Consider the following 22,107-nt stretch of genomic DNA (forward strand, 5'->3'; position numbering starts at 1 on the left):
GTTTAAAAGCACAAAAGTTAAGCAAAATTTATAGGCTGACAAAATCGGGATAAACAGCTGATAAAATCTGGGGTAGGCAAAATCGGGGATAGACAAAACCAGGAGCTGACAAAATCGGAACATTACTGTAGTGATGGGAGTAAAACGTGTAAGAGAGATGAAAAGTATCAATACTAATTACAATCAAGTTCGTGTCTTATTTTTTATTGCTGTGCCTTCTGTCAGGCCTCGAATGGGCCTCGCCATTGTCGCCAGAAAAAAAGACGCGAAAAAAATAAAAACGAAAATAAGCATGAAAAAAAGAAAACCGAAAGAGATCGTGATACGGTGGGAGTGAAAACGGGCGGTGAAAAGAATAAAAGAGCGGAAAAATAGAAACCGTTAGAACAAAAGGGAAAACGAGACTAAAGAGAGGAGACAGAAAAGGAGGAAAAACGGAAGTGAAAAGAAGAAAAATAAGAGAAAACGAGTAAAAGGGGAATGAAAATGAAGACAAACTGGACAGAAAAAGAGACAAAAAACACAAAAAACCGAACACAGAAGAGGAAAGTGGAGATAAAATATGAAAACGGAAAACAAATGAGGTAAAATTAAAAACAGGACGTGACAGAAAAGGAGAAAAACCAAGTTATAATAAGATAAAGAACGTAACAGGCGAAAACAAAAAAATAGAAAAGGAGTTAACGGGACAGTAAATGACCCTAAAATAAATTAAAAATGGCCCGAAAACGGAAGATAAATCGAAAAATGGAACAGAAAAGTGAAAAAGAAGAGAAAAATCAGAACTGACAACGGCGAAAAACGGTACAGAAAAAAGAGAAAGAGAAAACAATAACAAAAAGAAAAAAATGAGAGAGAAGGAGGGGCAATGGGACAAATAGAGCGTAGACAGAATAGAACAAGACAAGGAAATCGAAACAGAAAACAAGAGAAACCTTAATATTCTTTGAAACGGTAGTTTTTTACAATTGATGAAGGACCGGTGAAAGAAAGTAATGATATTTTTGGATTAGAAAACGGGACAGAAAAAAGGAGGGAAAAATGGACTAGAAAAAGTAAAACTGGAAAGATAATGGCGAAAAACGAGAGCCAATAAGGCGCTTGCAAATCATTTTTGAAGTTTTTGTCACCCCTCCCCTCCTCACCTTGGAAATTGGTTTGAAAATCGGGGGGCAAAAAAATAATTTGTAGGATATGAGTTAATTTTTTTTATAAAATCAATTGTCTGTGGTAGAGCCCACACAGGTAGAGCCTGAAAACTTGAAAATTGAGTGTACGAGTTGAGTTAACGCTTCTAGCATGAAATAGAAATGGAAATTCAAACAGCGGAATTTCCGAAAATCAGCCAAAAAAATTCTTTCGTTTTTGTCTTTTTTTTCGTAGATTTTTGCATGGAAAATAATAACGTATATATTAAAAGTTAGAATATATTCGGTTTTCACGTTGAAACTTTAAATAAAAATGCCTAAAATTCATTTTTTTTTTGCTCGATTAAAAAATTCTCTTTGTTTTTTTTTCTTACCCCCTCCCTCCCTTCCCCCTTCAATGGCCCTTCAACAGAGGGACAAAAACTTTTTAAAATATTTGTAATGGCTGAAGAGAATAAACTCGGCAGGAAAGAAGAAAAAATTTAGCACCTAAGAGAGAGGAAATGGAGCAGACGAAAGCAGACGAAAAGATACAAAAGAAACGAAAAAAGGTAAAAGGGAAAGATGAAAAATGGAAAATACAAAAAATTAGTGAAAAACAAGACTGAAAATAAGAAAATAAGACTGGAAAAGAAAAAAAAACAGAACAATAAAATAGAAAACACAGAACAAAAAAATTTAGAGAGAAAAGGAAAAACAAAGAAAGAGAAGAAAACTGAGAGCGAATACCAAGAAAACAGTCCACAAAATAGGGAAACACTACAAAATGTGGAAAAACGGCAGCCTTCATTTTCAGTTTGTTGCTCAGTAGATGCTCATTTGACTGCAGCGCCTCAACGAAACAGAATTCGAAAAAGTAGTGTAAAAGGCGATTGTAGAGCTAATTATTATCCACATTATTGTTGAAGAAACTAAAGTTCTACCTTTTGTATTTACGGCGCTATGAGGTTACTACCCCGTTGGTAGCAAAAAGAGCGCTCATTTGGCTACCAACGGGGTAGCAATCGCATAGCGCCGAAAATACAAAAGTTAGAACTATACTTTCTTCAACATTAATGTAGATAATAATTAGCTCTGCAATTGCCCTTTACACTACTTTTTCGAATTCTATTTAGTTGAGGCGCTGCTGTCAAATGGGCATCTACTGAGCAAAAAACCGAGAATGAAGCCTGAAAAAAGAGAAACTAGAAAGAAGAGGAGCGGTAACGAGGCAAATAGAAGGAGGACGGGGCAGAAACAGTAAACAACGTGACAGAAAAGGTGTGAGAACGGGAAAAGAGAAAATAGAAAACTGATGGAGGAAACGAGGAAAACGGAAAAGAGGTCAGAATATAAAAAGAGAAGGATGGGACAAAATACACATAGGAAATGGTAAAGTGGGTCAAAAAAAGAAGAAAAGAATGACGAGCCAAAGTAAAATATAAAACGGTAGAGAAAAAATAAAACTGGAGAGCAAAGGGAAAAAGGGAGCCAATAACAGAAAAACGGAAAAACGGAACAAACGAAGACGCAAAGCGATAAGGAAAAGAGTTGGAAAAAGTTGAAAATTGGCAAAAAGGGGAGAGACAATATGGAAAACATGAGCAAAATTTACAGAACAATGAGTGGGAAACTAGCGGAAAAACAGGATTGAAAATCAGTATACGAAATCAATAATCAATGAAATAAAATAAAAACATGGGACAGGAAAATGAAAGAAAAAACGAGAAAAACGGAAGGAAAAAGAAGAAAAGTTAGAGCAAAAACTAATGATGCAGAAAAGTAAAAAGCGAACGAAAAGCGAAAAAACTCAAGTGGAAAAGAAATAAATCGAATAGTAAAGGATAAAACGTGTAGGAGAGATGAAAAGAATCAATGCTAATTTCAAGTTCGTGTCTAGTCTTTTTGTTGTGCCTTCTGTCAGGCTTTGACTGAGGCCGATAACGGATGGGCCTCGCCATTGTCGCCAGATAAAAAACGCGAAAAAACAGGCATGAAAAAAAGAAAACCGAAAGAAAAATCGTGATACGGTGAGAGGGAAAACGGAACTAAAAAGGGAATAAAAAACGGAAAAATAGGAAAATAAGGAACATAAGGGATTACAAGTTAAGAAAAGAGGAGACAGAAAAAGAGGAAGAGTAGAAGTGAAAAGCGGAAAAATAAGATAAAACGTGGAAAAACGAAAAAAAAAAACGATGAAAAGGAGAATGAGGGCAAACTGGACAGAAAAGGAGAAAAAAGAAAAAAACGGGAAATACTAGGAGAAAATATGCGAGCAGCAAAATTGAGTTCAGAAAAGAAGAAAATGAAGGAAAAAAATTAAAACGGAAGACAAACGAGATAAAATGAAGAAACGAACCTGAAAGAAAAGGAGAAAAACAGGATATAATAAGACGTAACAGACGAACACAAAACAATTAGAGAAAAGGCGTTCACCGGATCGAATACCAAAAATGAGACTGGAAAAAAGAGAAAAGTACCTGAAAATGGAAAAAGAAAATGGAATAACGGAACAGAAAAGTGAAAAGAATAAGAGAAAAATCTGGACTGACGAGGCCGAAAACCGCGGTAGGAAAAGAAGAGAAAGAAGAAACAGCGAGCAGAAAAAACGAAAAACGAAGGAGAAGGGAAAACGAGACAAATATTAATTTATTGACTATCGGCCCCAATTGAGATGAATAGAGGGTAGACGAAATAGTAAAAGATACGGAAAATGGAACAGGAAACAAAAGAAACCAAGAGGAAACGAGGAAAGAGATCAAACCGGATATAAAAGGAGAAAGATGCGGCAAACTGGGAATTGGATTGTAAAATGGGACAGAAAAAGGAAAAATCAGGAAAAACGGATCAAAGAAAGAGGTAAACTGGAAAACAAGGCAAAAAACGACAACCAATAACATAATAAAAACGGCAAAAAAGAAAAATGATGCATCTAAAAAGTGGGAAACGGAATAGACGAAGACAAAAAACGAAAAGCAGAACAGAAAACACTACAAAAAAAAACTGTTGAAAGTAGGGAAACAAAAAGAAATGGAAAAACGGAACTGCAATGGTGAAAAGAACGAAGAGTAAAGGGAGTATTTGTCAATTCTAATTTCAGGCAAAATTTCGTGTCTAATTTCTTGTTCATCTCTAAAGTCTAAAGTCTAATTTAATGTCAAGTTTAACTTCAAGTCCAGTTGGATATCCGAATTTAAGTCTAATTTAATTCCAATTTTAAGTCAAACTTAAACTCTGACTTCAAGTCCAATTTCTAGTAAAATTTGAATTCCAACTTCAAGTCTAATGTCAAATGTAAGTTTAAGTGTAATCTTAAATTCAATTTACGTCCAATTTTAAGTCTAATTTCCATTTCAATTTGAAATAAAGCGTCGAGCTTCCACACAATTTTGTGGTAAGTGATAGATAGATTCACCGTTCTACGATTACTCGATTTTCCTGGCCAAAAGATTGGCACACTAGTGTATGTTGGAAGCAGCTTTGACTTCCCGAATGCCCTCATTCAACCACAGTCGACGACCAAGTGTTCCACTCCATTACTTAATTCGCACTTTGCGAGCATTCTTGAGAGTTTCCTTGTATATTTATTAGCCACGCTGATGAATTTTGCAAGTGACAGTACAATTAAAGGACGTACCCCATTTCTAAATTTATAAATGATCTAAGCTTTAGTGCAAATAAATGCACAAGTTTCCAAGAGTTGCAAACATTTTTTTAACCGACCGTTTAAAGTTCATTACCCACCAAAAAATGAGCCATCGCTCACAAGGGGCTATCGCTTTTTCCCTGCGAATCGCTGATAATAGATAATGCAGACCAACGATCGATTCCTGCAGCTGCAATACAATTGACCGATTGTTTCGGAAATATTTGGCACAAAAGATTACTTATCTCCTTCTACTCTTATTAATAAAAAATGAGTTGGTGTTTGTACGTCACGGATAAGCTCGACAGTGGATTAACGGAAATGAATGTTTTGCTCTAGTCACGTTAGTAAATAATGAAATTTCATGGGAAAAGCTGGAAAATTGTGAAAACCCAACACAGTACGTTCTCTGAAAATTCAGTGATCAATTAAGTGTTAATTAGGTTTGAGTTTAATTTTAATTAACAATCAAATTTGAAAAATAATAGTGTTTGTCATAGCATATTTTCTGGCATGAAACATGATGAAACTTCACACTCATCCACTTGTTTGTTCCTCGAGTAAAAAAGAAATCTAAACCCACATAGGCAAAGTGCTTCTTAACCCGACCCAAGCTTTATCTGCTTTTACTGCACCGAAACGTCAGAAAATCAATCTCTCTTATCGACCCAAAACAGTTTGCTCTAATCAACTGTCTTTCCCGCTGATAACCGGTGCGGCGCGGTGGTGTAATATTACTTGCCTGTATGTAATAATAATCTAACGCACTATCACCGGGCTAAGCGTTTTCCCACCATCATCGAGTGGCTTCAAAGTGAGTTGTTTTTATCGGCTTATCAGCTAAACCGTCCGGTCCAAATGAACAAGACAACGGCAGCGCAGCGCAGCAAATCCTCGGGGGCTTTGAACGATAGTTTTTTTTTAGAAAACAAGACACATAATAAGAAGTTTTAAATTCCCAGATGCTCAATACAACTAGTGTTGCACCAGTATCAGACGCACAATCAATAACTGTTTCCAAGATATTGGTCCTACTTCAATGTTGTTTGTTATTGATAACATATTTTTCTTCAACGGAGACGATCGCAACAAATCCTGTAGCAAATGTCACCGTACGCTCGGACGGCCGGCGTGGCGGTACGATTTACTCTTTCTTTTCGCGCATACATTCCCTCGTCTAATTGATATAATTGAATCCATTTGAGACGAAATTAGTGCTGCATGTGGGAATCACTTAACATTGTCAGCCCCAGGCTGCCTGAAAAGATGAGGTCGGATATCCGAGCGACTATTTTTAGCGCACACACACACATTGGACCAAACTAGATGCGAATAAACACTTGATTTGCATAAATTTTGATCGTCAGAAAACATTCTAATGCTGATTCTAACTAGCTGATGCTTTCGTCAGATTACGGAAATCCTTCTTTGCGGCGCTAGATTTTATTTCTACAACAAGGAAGTAAATTATAATACATTTTGTTTTGAAATCTGTGAATTGAAATCTACAATCGAAACATGATGTTGCTACTGATAGTGAGTGGCACTATCAATTGCTTTCATCTTCCTTTCACTTCGGTAGCGATCAAACAAACAAAAAATGGTCTGCCTCAGCACAACTAGACAGAATGGAAATCAACTGATAACGAGGGAAGTAGGAAATAGGCGGCTTGATTTCACACTTAAATTTAAAACAAGCTGTATTTCAATTTTCTAGTCAAAGAACTTCCCCTAATGATATCTTGCTTTATGTCACGTTTTGAATCAATTTCAATTTATACCTTTTACCTTATCGCGGTAATCTTTGTGCAGACAGTCATCGTGTCGAGCATATCTGATTGTATAAAGTGTAACTCGTAATAATCACTGTGACGGATCCCGTGAATAGATATGATAGATCCAAAGTACGAGTGCCAATCCAGTTCACGTTGCACAAGTACATTTACGCTTATCATAAACTGATAATAAAGCGTTTTATTAAATCTTACTGGAACAAATCCCGTGGATTGGAAGTGGTTTAAAGGGCAGAAACAAAACCTAGCAAAAATATTCGTAGGCTCCACTGAAATCTATCGAAATTGTTAAGTAAACATGAGTGAAACGTGACGGTGAAGTGATATTTTATTTACGCACACTTGCTAACATATTGACCGCAAAAACAGCTATTTGGAATATCCCAATCTGGTAGCTCACTCATCATCATTTATAAAAAAAAACAATCCCAAAAACCTGTTATTTTGATTCGGGTTGTCTCATACTTGAAGCAATCTTTAAGCAGCCATCATCGGATCAATATGGATTGTTATTAGAATTTGCTAAGGTATACAAACTAGTCGGGAAGCTTGAATTGATTGGTTCCAAATTTCGCAGACCGGCCGGCGCTTCTGGCCCACCAGGAAATAAGTTCCTGGATGCCCGCTACGAATTCAAATTCACGGAAATAACTTCCCTTCTACCAGAATGAGTCAGACAGAACCGTCGTTTTCTCTGCTCTGCTCTGCTCTAATTTGCAAACCCCACCTTGAATGACGCAGAAGTAAGCTCGCATCCCGAGCCCGACTGGCGAGGTGATCACGAGATGACTTATAAAAGCTTAATTACGTCGATCTAAGGTATCGATTTCCAAAACCTAGACTGCGCGCGCTAGACTGGAAATAATATTGTCCACGGTGCCTGTGGCCGGCGGCGCGTGGATCGAATTTCAACAGGTACCTATTATAGCATTAGGATTTTGCACCCTCTCGAGCACGACGAATCGACGTATTTATATCAATTTCGCAATGATCGTTCATCAGCGTTGTGAATCGTTATTCACTTCTAGAACAGATCACAAAGGGTTATAGCGTTCAAAAATTATTTCAGATTTCATCCCGGTTAACTCAAAAATGTTCATTTTATAAACGCACTTTCAAGCCTTCTGGCATGATCGTTTACGGATCAATTTGTCAAACTTTGGTTATCGCTCATCAATTTTAAGTTAGAATTAGTACGTTAGAGTCAATAGAATTGTAGCACTAGCTTCACAATTGTTTTGGATTCCAGCTGGCTTCGAAGTCGGTCGAATAAATAACAGCAGGTCCAACATCCGAAAGCCGTTAGCAAGACTTTGCTGTTTTTGAAAACATTTAATAACTGACACGAAAAACATGAACATATACTTTACACTCTAAAATTCAATATTTTCTTTTTACTAAAAAAAAGAACTCCAGGGAGAACCTTTCGATCTTCTTCTACACAGCTAATTTCAAAACTTATCGTTAAACAACATGTTTTTCTGCCAGATGTAGGTATGCAAGTTTTCTCAGCAATCCGGAAAAATATCAAAAAACCCGATTTAATCCACCTAGTGGTGAAAGAACCTTTGTTATACGGTCTGCATCTACGTTAACGTTGTGTAGTGCGTTTGTTTACATAATTTTTTTTGGCAATTCAAAAAGTTTACAAAATTTGAACAAAATAGGAGCACTTATAAATTTTGATAGATCCTTTTTTCATGAAATTGCTGAGAAAGTATAAGTAAGTTGTTACTAATTTGAGTAAATGCAAGTAAAAGTAAGTTGTAAGAGGAAATATTATTATTTAACATATACATTGCGTAGTAAAGGTCTAGTTTAAAGGTTTTGAACTATGCATAATTTACTGTAATGCCATTCTAATTGATTCAATAAAGTTTTCATCAATTTTTATTAACCTTCGGTTACTCACGCTGTTGTATTTTGTACAACACGTGTAGATTTTAGAATGCCATATTGTTATAAAGTTAGAAATTGATGTTTAACTAACGTATATTTTTCAATAAACTTGTTATGAGCAAAATACCATAATTATTCAATGCATTAATACTTTAAACTGTTGGCAAAATAGATCAGCAAAAACTGACATCACAGAAACGAAGCAATCAGTATGTGAGGTGTACCGCAATAGGCCCCAGCTGGAACTTTCTCTCGTTTCTCCATATGGAAAAATAGTGTCTGTATGCAACAAAACTATCAGCAAAAGTAAAATGTTTTAAATGTATCCGTCTGTCGGTAGTCGAGTAATTTGGGGTCAAAACTAGGATATTTTTATAATCAAAGTTCTACAGTTCCTAAACAAGCAATTATAGAGGTATACTATGTTCAGCAAAGTTGTGTATTTTTACTATTTGTACAACATGAAAAAGTCATACAACAATTACAAAACGAGCTAAAATGGAAAAACTGATTTGACAAATAAATAAGATTTTTCTCTCTTCGCTGAAGAGATAGAAGGTTACTGTCTTCAGCAAAGTTTCTTGTAATAATATACTCTTCAACTTTACAGAACACATCAATGTGTTATATTGAAACTGAAGAAAAATATTTTTTTTATTTCACTTTTAGGGGGATTAATCAAAATTTAAATTCTACCAGACGATAGAGCTTGCAATTTCAAGAAACTCTTCCAAAGGTGCGATAAACCTAAAACCAGTTTTTCCTAGTCAAAACTCTAATGCGCACATTTTGGTTTTGGGCTATTGTCTCCCGCGAGCAACCGTGTTACAAAAGTTGGCGCGAGTGTTCAAGGGTTAATATCTTTTGACCGGCAAAACCAATTCTTCTGAAATTTTGCAGATATATTTGCAGCAATTAAACCTCTAATTTGATGCCAAAAAAATTTAAACTAGATAAATTATCTAAGATGAAATAGTCGAAAATAATTGTAAATTTTGATGTGTTGTATACAATTGCTCATAACTTTTGAATTAAACGTCCAATCAAAAAACAAATCAATAGTGATCTATTAGGCTATATTACCTTTCAAATGAGAATAATAGCGCATAAATCGGTTCAGCCAACTCTGAGAAACAGGCGATCATTTGTACCTAGTCAAAACCGGTTTTTTAAGGCTAACTTTTAAACTGCTTGTCCGTTTTCAATAAAACTTGGTAAAAAGTTTAGTAATAGCAAGAGCTTTCGTTTGGTACTAAGATCGTTCAAATTGATTGCGTAGTTCCGGAGAAACGCGTATCACGTAGTTTTCACATTTTTGCTTATAACTTTTAAACGAAACGCCAGACAGCAATGCAATTCAATAGTGATATACTAGGCAATAATACCTTTCAAACAAAAGTAAAAGCGGTCAAATCGGTTCAGCCACCTTTGAGAAACAGGCGATAGAAAACGAGCTGCACATACACACATACACACATACACACATACACACATACACACATACACACACACACACAGACATTGCTCAGTTCGTCGAGCTCTATCGATTGGTATATGTGATTCGGCCCTCCGGGCCTCGGATCAATTTCGTGTTTTTCGACCAATTTCTAAACCTTTGTTATATAGTATAACAAAGGTAAAAAGTTTTCCACAAAATTTTTCATGGTGGGGAAAAACTGCAAAGAAAAGTCCAAAATAAGCTAAGTGTTTTAATAGCCGAAGGAGCGCGAGGACACGACTAACGCACAATTTTGAAAAAAGAAATATTTCTTTGCCTTTCTGCTATATAGGGGAAGACTGTCCAGAACGCACCGGGGTGGTAGAATGGCCCACGCTATTAATTGTTTAAAAACGCGGAAACTATTAGGTAAAATTATGGATGCGCATTTTATTTTGGTGTAAAACAAGCTAATTCATAATTGTGTAGCATGTAAAAGCATCAAACATAGCCACATTCAATAAATTCAAGTGATTATCTGCGATCTCATTCCACGTGTAAGAAATCACGGTTTTCTCTTAAGGGGGGACCCTACTCTGGAAAGTCGGAAAAATCGAATTTTATTTTTTGCATTTTCGAGAGGTTTATACCTTCAGAAATGTCACGCCAAAAGGATTTTTTGATATCTGATCTCGTCTAAAAGTTATGGCAAAAACTGTGGGGTCACCTCAAAAGAATTGCATCGCTGGACGAAACTTTAAACGTGTTTTTCTCGAAACCATACTTTTTCAACTGGCGGTACGTGTATCTCAGAATCTAGTAGTCCGATTTGGCTGAAATTTTTTTTCAGCATGTAAAAATGAATTATCAAAATTGTTACGTAGCCGTTTTTGATATCTCAATTTTTCAATTTTTAATGAGCTCGCAATTGGCGATTTTTGATGAAAAAACACTTTTCTTTTGGAAAAATTGCCGCCATTTTGGTAATTTTTCAAATTTTCAAAAACCCCTACGTAACAATTTCGGAGCGGAGCTTATTAAAATGGGACCAGAAAAGCTGGCCGCTTGTCTGCACCTACTAATTGTTAGAATTTGGGATACGGAACAGCTACCGGAGAAGTGGAAAGATGGGGTTATCTGCCCGATCTATAAAAAGGGCGACAAGTTGGACTGTGAGAACTATCGGGCGATCACCGTTCTCAATGCCGCTTATAAAGTGCTGTCCCAAATCATTTTCCGCCGTCTTTAATTTCTTTAATTTCTTTAATTTATTCGTATAACTCATCGGACAATTTGGGTCTAAATGAATACTTAAAAGTTACTTAATTGTTAGTATTTACATTGTCAAGTGCATGAGTTCGTTGGCGGTAAATGCGTGATGGTTCGTCAAAATTAAAAAGGTCAGCAAAGCAGTTGAATTGTCTGGTCATGGAAGCGATGGGAGAGTTGGCAGCATATTGCGTTGAATAGGAGTCTTCCTGTAGAATCATTCTGGGTCGTAAAACTCTTGAAGGTGCGTAGAGTCCGATTTGCGATAGGATGACCGGTGCATAATATTCGCCAGTTAGAAGCTTGCAGACAAACACAGATTGCGAAACCTGTCTACGTCGACTTAGCGTGCTTAAACCCAACAGACGACAACGGTCTTCGTACGGTGTTAAGTTTTGCTGATCCCTCCACGGAAGATAACGAAGTGCATATCGAACAAATTTTCGCTGTACGTTTTCCAGTCTGGCGGACCAGACAGACTCGTGCGGGTTCCAAACGATGCTCGCAAATTCCAGCGTTGACCGTACAATAGAGCAATAGAGAGCTTTGAAGCAGATCGGGTCATTGAATTCACCAGCAATCTTAAATATGAACCCAAGATTACGATTGGACTTGTCAACGATGGCAGAAATATGAGAGCTCATGGTGAGTTTCACGTCAAGTAATACTCCAAGGTCCTTAAACCTGTTCTACCCTACTCAATTTTGATCCGGAAATTTCGTAATCGAACTCTATTGCGCCTCTAGTGCGATGGAAACTGATGACGCAACATTTCTCCACACTCAGTAACAACTGATTCCTTACGCACCAGTCACTAAACAAGTCCAGAAGCTTCTGCAACATTCTGCAGTCCTCGATTCTTCTGACTTCAAGATAGATTTTCAGATCATCAGCGAAGAAAAGCCTTCCACCTTCATTGAGTAATAACGCTGCATCGTTTATGTAGATACAGAATAGCAATGGTCCCAAATTGCTACCCTGTGACACACCAGAACCATTTGAAAACGCGGCAGACCGGCAGTTGCCAAGTTGTACGAAGAGTTGCCTATCCGTAAGGTAAGTTTCCAACCATCTGCACAATCTTGTGGTACACCCAAGTTTCTCCAGCTTGCTTAAAAGAATAGTATGATTAACGGTATCAAAAGCGGCTTTCAAATCAGTATAAACTGTATCCACTTGCGCTTTGGCGCTCATACTATTTATGCAGAACGATGTGAAATTCACCAAATTCGTTTCTACAGATCGTCCGGGAAAGAATCCATGTTGTAGTGTGCTTATATAATGCTGACAGGCTGCAAATAACGTGTCTTTCATAACAATCTCGAATATTTTGGATTCAGCACACAAAGTGGTTATTCCTCTGTAATTTATGACATTGCATTTGTCTCCCCTTTTATAGATCAGAAACATGCAGGAATTTTTCCAAGAAGTCGGAAAGTATTGCTGCTGTAGCGACAAATTAAACATACGGGTCAATGGAGATACCAGGCAATCGGAGCATTGTTTTAAAATAGCTGTAGGAATTATACCAGATCCAGGCGAAAAAGACGACTTGACGGTTTTAATAGCGGATGAGACAGAGTGCTCACTTATCGTAAAAATATCCATGCTTAGTATATCCAATGGAACATCGCTTAAAGCTTGCTGGGTTTGCGTATCACTGATCGTAATATTTTTGAAGACACTTGCAAAATGCTGCGCAAATAAATTGCACTTTTCATGAGGCGTTTTAGCGGATGCTCCATTAAGATGTACCGTGGACGGGAGTTCAGTTTCTTTCCGCTTCGTATTAACAAACGTCCAGAAGTGCTTAGGATTCCTTCGGATATTTTGTTGCAATCGCCGCACGTATCGTGTGTACAAAAACTTATTGTAGATACGATATTTCTTACTCGCAACGACAAACTTACGCTTCAGCAACATACATCGGTTTTTGGAATATTCTCGCAAAGATTTCGCTCGTAATCTTTTCAACCGTCGAAGCTGCGCGTTAGCCCAAGGTGGCTTGTTCAAAACCTGACCACAAGTTTCTCCATGTAACTCGTTTGAGGGCTACCGCTCTCCAATTCCTCGGACACCAAGTACTCTCCGCCAGATCTCGCACCACCTGGTCCAACCATCTTACTCGCTGCGCTCTTGGTCGTCTTGTTCCTACCGGATTTGAGGCGAACACCATCATTGCAGGGTAGTTGTCCGGCATTCTTGCAATATGTCCTGTCCATCGTATCCGTCCAGCTTTAGCCACCTTCTGGATACTGTGTTCGCCATAGAGCTGTGCGAGTTCATGGTTCATCCTCCGCCTCCATACTCCGTTCTCATGTACACCGCCGAAGATCGTTCTTAGCACTCGTCGTTCGAAAACTCCGAGCACCGCAAGTCCTCCTCGAGCATTGTCCATGTTTCATGCCCCCGTAGAGAACAACCGGTCTAATAAGCGTCTTGTACAGGGTGCACTTTGTATGACTTCCGCTAATAATACACCTCCGTATCTCACGACTGGTATCATTGTCCGCCATTGTGGAAAAGTGGTCAGGTTTTGAACGCTAATAGCTTAGTGGTTTCCCGAACGATTTTCAATATTCTTACACCAATCGATTGGAAAATCTTCTAAGAGTTGGCCCAAATGAAGAAAAGTATGGATTCTTGGTGTTGAACTATTGAAAAATTGAAAATAATGAACCTGTTTTACCAGAATTCTCGCTTCGTGATTGGTTGAAAGATTCTTTACGATGATCTAAACCTATACCAGTTTGATATCTGTGCTTGGGAAGTAAACCAAAACAAGTGACAAAGTTTCATGATTTCAACAATATTTCTTAACACCGCGATTAAACCTAGACCATTTTGATGTCCTTGCTTGGGAAGTACACCAGAAAGAGTGACAAAGCCCCCTCGTGCCAACAGATTTCTTACGAACGCGATTAAACCTAGTCCAATTTGATGTCTGTCTTAGGGAAGTGTGCCAGAAAAAATGACACAAGTTCATTGTCCTAACAGATCGCAAATTCTTACTGCGAGACGATTAAATCTTGGCGAATTTGACGTCTGTGTTGGACAAATGTGCTACAGCTGTAGCGTTCGGTTATAATATGACTCTGTATAAATACGCATGCTTGCCGTTTCATTAGAAGTGCAGTGAAAAGAAGTGCTGTTGATAAAATAGGATTGAATTGGTAAAATCCCTTCAACGTGGGGAACCATGGGTAATAAAAACACTCTTTAATTTCTGTTTACATGTTGCGAGTTGTGAGTTTGCATGTTTGTATGTATATTCCGCCATAACTCCAGAACGTCTTGACCGTTCTCCACCAAACTTGGCTCACATGTTTCCGTGACATAAGGTAATCAGCACTGAGGTGTTAACAAAAATGGGGGGAAGGGTAAGCTATAACTCTGAAACGCCTTGACCGTTCTCCAGCAAAGTTGGTACACATGTTCCTTGACATAAGGGAATCAGCACTAGGGGGTTGACAAAGGGGGGTCTCTAGCAGGGGGATCTTTAGCAGGGGGATACCATAACTCCGAAACCCCTGAACGGGTTTTCATCAAGCTTGATACACATGCTCGAATCAGTGCAGTGAAGTTGACAAAAGGATGGCGGTCTCTAACAAGGAGGGGAGGTCCAAATGAGTAAAAGGGGTACGTTTCTCTTGCATTTTGTCCGATTGCAGTTGTGCAAGTGACTGTGAGAAAAGAGGGATGTTCCAACGAGGAGGGATATATGAAAAAAAAACCTTTGTTTCGTTTCCATTATAAGGATTTTCATAGAGCAAACCGATGCATAATTAGCTGCGTGACTGAAGGAGCCTATAGAGGGGACGAGAAACGTAAGTATGAATGTATGTTCCACTATTACTCCGAAGCGCCTGGACGGTTCTTCATCATACTTGGCACTAATATTTTTTGACATAAAAAATAGCGCAGGGCTTGACAAAAGATGGTGGCAATCTCATACAAGTGGGGAAGAAGGTTTAAATGGGTAAAAGGGTGCATTTCGCTTGCATTTGGAACAGTGACTGGATTTCTGAAAAGGGAAATAGGGTGGCCATTAACAATGAGGAGGTTCAAAAACGTACAAAAGCCGAGAAAAAGACAGATTTACAAGTGGTTGGAGAACAACAGAAGAGGAGCTGACAAAGAGAGTAGACACATTCAAATGAAGAAAAAGAGTGTTAGTGTTTCTTGCATAATGAGAATTTTCGTTACAATAACAGATGTACAACTGACTGAGAGACAACGGGACCCGAGTAAGATCGGGAAATCGGCTAATTAGGTATAAAAATACGAGACTTCGTTTTCTCATAGGTCCTTCAACCGGTTTGAACAAAATTGATTGCTTGGCGTTATAGTTTGAAAGTTAGGAAAGAAATGTGAGCTAGCCTGTAGTGTAATGGAACTGTGTGGGATTCAATGTGTGTACATTGCGCCTAACCACTAAAAAACTCCCTACTATCTCCTTCCAATTCCCATTCTTCCGGCAATACCGACAAGTATTACTTCGGGAGGAGGATAGGCATTTGCACTTCGACGTTACGAGACGTAAACCGATCCAGAGATGGCGACCAACGTAAAATCCATCTTCTCACGGCCACCCTCACAGGGTTTCTGTCCGCACTCGTTTCTGCTCTTCTTAGTACTCGTCGCTCCGCTTCCGGCATACATGTCAAGACGTGCACCGATGCAGGAGAGGCGACCAACTTGACGTCCATTCCTTCACGCCACCCTCGCCGGGTTTAATACCGTATAAGGTGGTCCCAGGCTGGAGACTCGAGTAGGGTTTTAGTGGGTGTGGATCCTCACGCCCCGTTAGGGGGGTCGGTATACCTAACCCCACTCCCTGAGTTGTACCGTATCTTCTAAGGTGCTGGGCTGATCACAATAGATCAAAATGCTGGTCGTAGTGATAATATCCACACACAAAAAAAGGTGCTGGGCAGATTTCCCTACTCGTAAAACAAAATACAAATACTGTTTGAAGCATCATAAAAGCGGATAAAAATTGCGTCAGGTAGAATGCTTTCTCTCGAAAGATCTGAAATAAGTCAAGGTCATCGTCCTTTTTTCGTCGTATTCCACTGGTGCTGCTGTTTGGCCAATGTCTTAGTTCTCCCGGCTCTCCGAATTCCACGGATTTCCTTCCGCTTATAAAACTCACTGTCCTCCGCCAGGATGATGCAAATTGGCATCATCCCAGCGATAACGCAGACAGCTTCGGACGAGTCTGTTCTGTACGCGCTTGCTTCTCTTGTTACTACTTGTTTTTAGTGCTACCATCCAGTTTGGGCTACCGTATCTAAGAATCGATAAGAATACATCAGCCAAAAGGCGTCTGTTACTGCTGTTTGGCCCGTAGCTATTGGTCATGAGTCTCCTATTACCGTTACAACGACATCATCCGCGAAGCCTAGAATCTCTACACATTTAAGCGGGGTTAGCACTCCGCTGTGCATAGCTTTGGCCTGAGAATTGAACCTTGTGGAACTCCAGGGGTTCCGTAGTCAATAGGATCGTTCCTGTGCTGTAAGCGAGTAGTCGTGGGCAGCCACGTAGCCAGAAGGGGGGGGCCCGGGGGCCCAATTTTGATTTTAACTGTTTTATATGCATATTTTTTCGTTTAGAATTACAATACATTAAATGTATTATAATGTATTATAGTTATAAGCAATAAAATATGTATATAATGTATAAGCAGCCAAGATAGGACTCCTGGCCCCCACCTCTGGCTACGTGGCTGGTCGTGGGTCCGAATCTTAGTATAATCAGACCATTCGATGGCAAGCGACTTTAGCATAGGTTAATTCTCAGGCCCCTCATTACTGCATGTGCATGCATGAATTCTGCATGTGGGTGTTTTAGGAGGCAAAATTTTTTTCTATGGTAAATTGAGACCCCTCCCCTCTTTGAGAAGGGATTTGTGACCCCTCCCCCCTCCCCTAAGAGGGGGTACTCCCATACAAATGAAACACAAATTTCTGCCTAACTCGAGAACTAATCAAGCAAATGGTACTAGAAATTTTTTCTATGGTGAATTATTACCCCTCTATCTTTTAAGAGGGGGAGGCAAGAGGGAGGGGGGGACCCCCCGCAAAAATCACCACAGTCTAGGTTTGTTTGTTTTCCTAGGTCTACTGACCTCTATTACTTTCCTTCAGTTGAGTTCGAACGAGCGACATTTCCGTGAAATGGAAGCGGATTATCTTAAGGTTTTTCGCGAAATGGTATTCGGCGAAATGTTTTACAATCACGGCGAACATCCGCTTTTGGCTAAGCAAGTAGGGAAGTTGTGTTCTAATTTACTGTGAGGAAAAATCGCAAATTTGTATATTAAACTACCCATCCCAGGTAGCCAATAAGAATTAACATAAGCAGCCAATCAGCATAGCTGGCATTTTATACTGCATGTTTTTGTATATTAACTTTTTGACTGCATAGGTGTCGTGATTTTATTCAAATTCTTCGTGTCGGTAGTTAGCTGCAAATTAGCATTATCAGCACTATAAGCACTAAGAAGGTTAGCAGTAAAGTAGCTGTATATTTTACCAAAATAGCATTTAAGTAGTATTTAAGGCGATTTAAATGCTAATTGGGTTGCATTTGAATAGCATTGGTGAGTCTCTTTGGTTACCTAGGATACTTTCATAGTTACGCAACTGCCAAAATGAATCATCTAGGGTTGAACTCCTCAGAAACTTGCGAAACTCAAGATTGTGGCAAAGATCATTCAAGATTCATGATTTATGTACAACGCAGTTTAATTTGTGGTAATACGAAGTTTGTCGAGTCAGCTATTAATATATATAGGATAGTACTGGCTAGAGCAAGCTATGAAGGAAGGGTAAACCCAATACACACAAGCACAATAAGCATAGCGCTCACTCAATAGCGGTTATAGCAAAAAGAAATGCAGTGCAGATTATACAGCAAACACCCGGGCGATATCACAATAGATCAACGATCATTGGTCGCAATGATGAGTTCATATTGAAAATCTCCAGCCGTAATCTTCATCGATCTTTGTTCTATATTCGTCTCGTATATCCGTACTCGATTTTGGAAACAACTTCTCAAAATTCTGCACGCATCGGGACCCTCATCCTGTGTAACAATTTCGTGACGGCTTCGGAAGCCATTTCAAAGCAGTGTTCTTAACGTCAGCTGTTATCACAGCGCAATATCAATTTCCTCTCCGTTTCTGTTTAGACGATTTTTCGGTTCTCTCTAGCACTGTGCTAGTCGCATCCACCGTTGATCTCCCACTCCCTAACCCGAATTGCTTATTCGATAGACATTAGTTACCTTCTGTGTATTTCGTCAGTCTTTTCAGGATTATCTTTTCCAGAAGTTTCTCAACTGTATTTAACAAACAGCTGGGCCTGTACGATGCTGCATCTCTATGGAGCTTGTCTGGTTTCGGCAACAATACAAGCTTCTGTTTCTTCCACCTATCTGGAAAAATACTGTCAGTTTAAATATATCCGGGCTTGCCCGGATCGCCGCCTTCAAGACTCTGTGTTTGGAATTGCACCCGGTCCAGGCGCCTAGTCGACCTTCAACTCTTTCGCAACTGCTCTAAACTCTTTATTGAAGACTTCGTCTGTTCTAGCTCTTTGAATAAACCTCCTGCGTCTAAGACAACTAGCACGAACCAACTCGTATATCAATGAACGAAAATTATCGTAAATATCTCTTAACAAATTCGAAATCGTAGCTTGATAAATTGGGCCCAAGTTGATTTTCTGTCGTATATAATAATAATAACTGACGTAAAATACATACAATTTTCAGCACAAAATCGTATAGCATTACGAAGCGAGTCGCGCTTAATCGAATAATATCGTATATAAATACATATATAATCGTAACACTTTTTATTATTCCTAATTACGTATGTCGCTTCCAAAATAGTACGGATATGCCAATTTTGCGCATCAAATGCGATTTATTAGCATGTATATCTGTACGTAATGCTGATTTCTATCTATACATAGGAAAATGCTAGCTGGGAAGCGCACCAATCGTCTCGTTCCACCAATAGACGGGCGCCGATTGCATCTTTGCTCAAGTTTTCTTGGCATGATTATATTAGGTCCACCATTTCTGTCAACCCGTCCGCTTCGCTAACATTTCTGTCAAACCTGTCCGCGTTCAGTTCCAAAGAGCTACTGACCGCTCGCAGTGCTTCTACGAAAAGCTCCTTATTGAAAATCGTTGGCTTTCACTTTCGTTCCCATGATCGTGTTCGTTACGTTGCCTCTGGGTTCTGCTGGCCGATGCTGAATAGGATTGCCGGATGGTCACAATGAGCATATCTTTTGCAAACTCTCCGGTTCATGATCAAGTTCGTAGAGTACCATCGGTCTGATTAGCGTTTCATACATCGTCAGATTTGTGCGGCGGTGTATGCTCCTTGATCAAAGCGACATCTTATGGAGGAAAAAGTTGACTCGACTTCCAACTTTAATGCGTCGTTTAATCTCCTTACACGTATTATTGTCGGCGGCGATGAGAGATCCCAAATATCCAAAACATCAACCGTTTCCGGTTCATCGTCGTTAATAGCCACTGTCCGTGGGAGACAAATGTTGCTTTCTCTGGAACCTGTTCCTACCATATATTTGGTTTTCGATGCATTGATTTGTAACCCAATCCTCCTAGCTTTCGTTTTTAGTCTGGCGTAAATTGCTTCCGCCGTTCCAAGGCTAGGAGGCTAGGAGTTGATTACTTTTGCTAGAGATCGTTCCTCTCGTTTCGAAGCCCGCTAGCCGGATCATACATTCAGTAGTGACGTTTAATAACATACAGGACAGTCCATAACCTTGCCGCAACCCTCTAAGCGATTCGAAGGAATTCGAGATTGCCCCGAAACGCGCAGGTAGCACATCACTCGCTCCAGAGTAGCTTTGTTTAGCTGCGTCAGTTTGTCCGGAAAACCGTGCGAAAACCGTGAAATTCGTGCATGATCGCTGTTCGCGCTCGACAGTATCGTATGCTGCCCTGAAATTCACAAAAATATCCGGAGGATTTGTGTGAGAGTAAAAATTTGAGCCGCAGCAGCAGGGGCTCCCATCAAACTCGCTTGGTACTGCCCCACGACTTCTTTTGCGAATTTGATCGTAGTAGTTTAAGGTTTAGATTAGTTTCCTTAGTTTCCACCGGGATTGGTTACTCGTTCTCTGCTAAGGTTGCCCGTATTCCGGCTGGTACCACGAGAAGGTAGAGATAGGAGTTGCTGGATAAGAGATTAAGGATCACTGTGGGATCTATGCTGCGCCATATCCAGCTGTTCACCAAGCCAGAGCCTTAGTCATGCTAATATCAATGACTAAGAATCAAATTATTAGCACAGCTTGCAACAATCTGCAAATTTGGGATAGGCCAATTTTGCTAATTATTACAGGTTGTAAAGCCATGACTACACCTACCACCTGACGCACTACAAAAGCCAATCAGCAGCAACAAACAAAAGACAAACAATGATAATCACTAATGCAGGCTAGGTTTTCCAAAATTTAGCAGAGTGCTGCCACAAACTCCGTTATCAGGTGATAATATACCTACACTCTCGCCCAAAATGTTTTCGGAGCTTTTATTACTTTCGAAATCACCCGCAGCTGCGAGTTGCGAATAATGCGAGAATAAAAACCCGCAAGCTAATCTACCTGGTGGTGGAAGGAACCTTTGTTAAAGCATTTATTTTTAACCAATTTGGTAGATGACTGTCAAAAACTTTATTAAAACTTTGTGCAACTCAAATACCGTATGTGATGCGGCTCTTCGGGCCTTGCATCACATTTATCTTTTTTCAACCGAAATTTATGCCTTCCTTATTGCATAACAAAGGTAAAAATTGCAATCCATTCCTGGAACACCTGTTACTTTCGATAGGCTGCTGTCGACAGTCACAAGGCAGATAGCGATTATCAGTGCCGTTTACCCCGAGCGATTAGAAACCACACCGTGCGTAGCTGCGGCCAGCCACGGGAATGTTTGGAGCTGGAAATTAGCACCACCTACAAGATAGCAGCGCAGCGCACTAACGACGTGATATTGGCTTTGGCTTTGATCATTCCAACAATCTCGGTATTTTGATTACCGTTTATGATTCATGTTAATTACGATAATAACACACACGTATTCGCTAGTGCCATTGGAATCCTCGTCTAAGTACCCAAAGGTATTCATTGATTTTCGCATCATTAACCCTCCGAGGGCTGAATTAGGTGACTTTTAATGTTATATAGAAATTTTAGCAGTAGTAGCGAGTTAAATTCTTTAGTAGTATTACGTTTAATCTAAATCTAAATTACATAAAATGAGTTTCTAGTGCTAGACTAACCTGAAATATAATTCTTCCTGGAATATCACGATGCACTCGAACGTAAACAAAGAGCAATCAAATACTGAAATCAAAATTCATATCCCCAGGGCACACTATGATCCAGCTACTTGCATCCTTTGCAACTCGCACAGCAGATTGAATAATTCACAAATACAATCACAACGAAATCCGCGAAACAGCTTGTACTCCTTTGCATTCAGGCAGGCAGCCGAAAGTAAAAAACAATTCTTTGTTTTGCACTTTTTTTCACCAACTCGAAACGCACATAAAACGTAAATTTAGCAACACGTAGGTACCGAATTGTCAATGAAAATCTGCTTCGCTTGGCAGGGGAAATTTTCACAGCCGACCGCACCGGACTCGATCCGCTAGCTCTAATCAGTCGAAGTGATCTCAAATTTTAACCAAACACTCGTTGATTAGACTCAAGCAATCGAAAAAAACCGCGATTACCTACCGTAGTATTACGGTTATTAAATATTTCGCCAGCAATCAGAGCATCGATGACGGTAACGGTTATGATAATAATGATGATGGCGATGTCGCGCACAACTGCATAGCGCGGCGACCGTTCTAACACTGGCCGTGAGCTACCG

General features: G+C 39.3%; 1 protein-coding gene across 1 annotated transcript in view; it reads right to left on the reverse strand.

The window, feature by feature from the left end:
- Positions 1-22,072, reverse strand: part of LOC128741202 (protein peste-like) — a 49,658-nt gene extending 27,586 nt beyond the window's left edge. The window contains exon 1 of the mRNA XM_053836833.1: positions 21,509-22,072. The gene's annotated coding sequence lies outside the window, so the exon portion shown is untranslated. The remainder of the gene's footprint in view (positions 1-21,508) is intronic.
- Between the last annotated feature and the right edge of the window lie 35 nt (positions 22,073-22,107).

The sequence above is a fragment of the Sabethes cyaneus genome, chromosome 3 (genome assembly GCF_943734655.1).
Source record: "Sabethes cyaneus chromosome 3, idSabCyanKW18_F2, whole genome shotgun sequence".
Lineage (NCBI taxonomy): Eukaryota > Metazoa > Arthropoda > Insecta > Diptera > Culicidae > Sabethes > Sabethes cyaneus.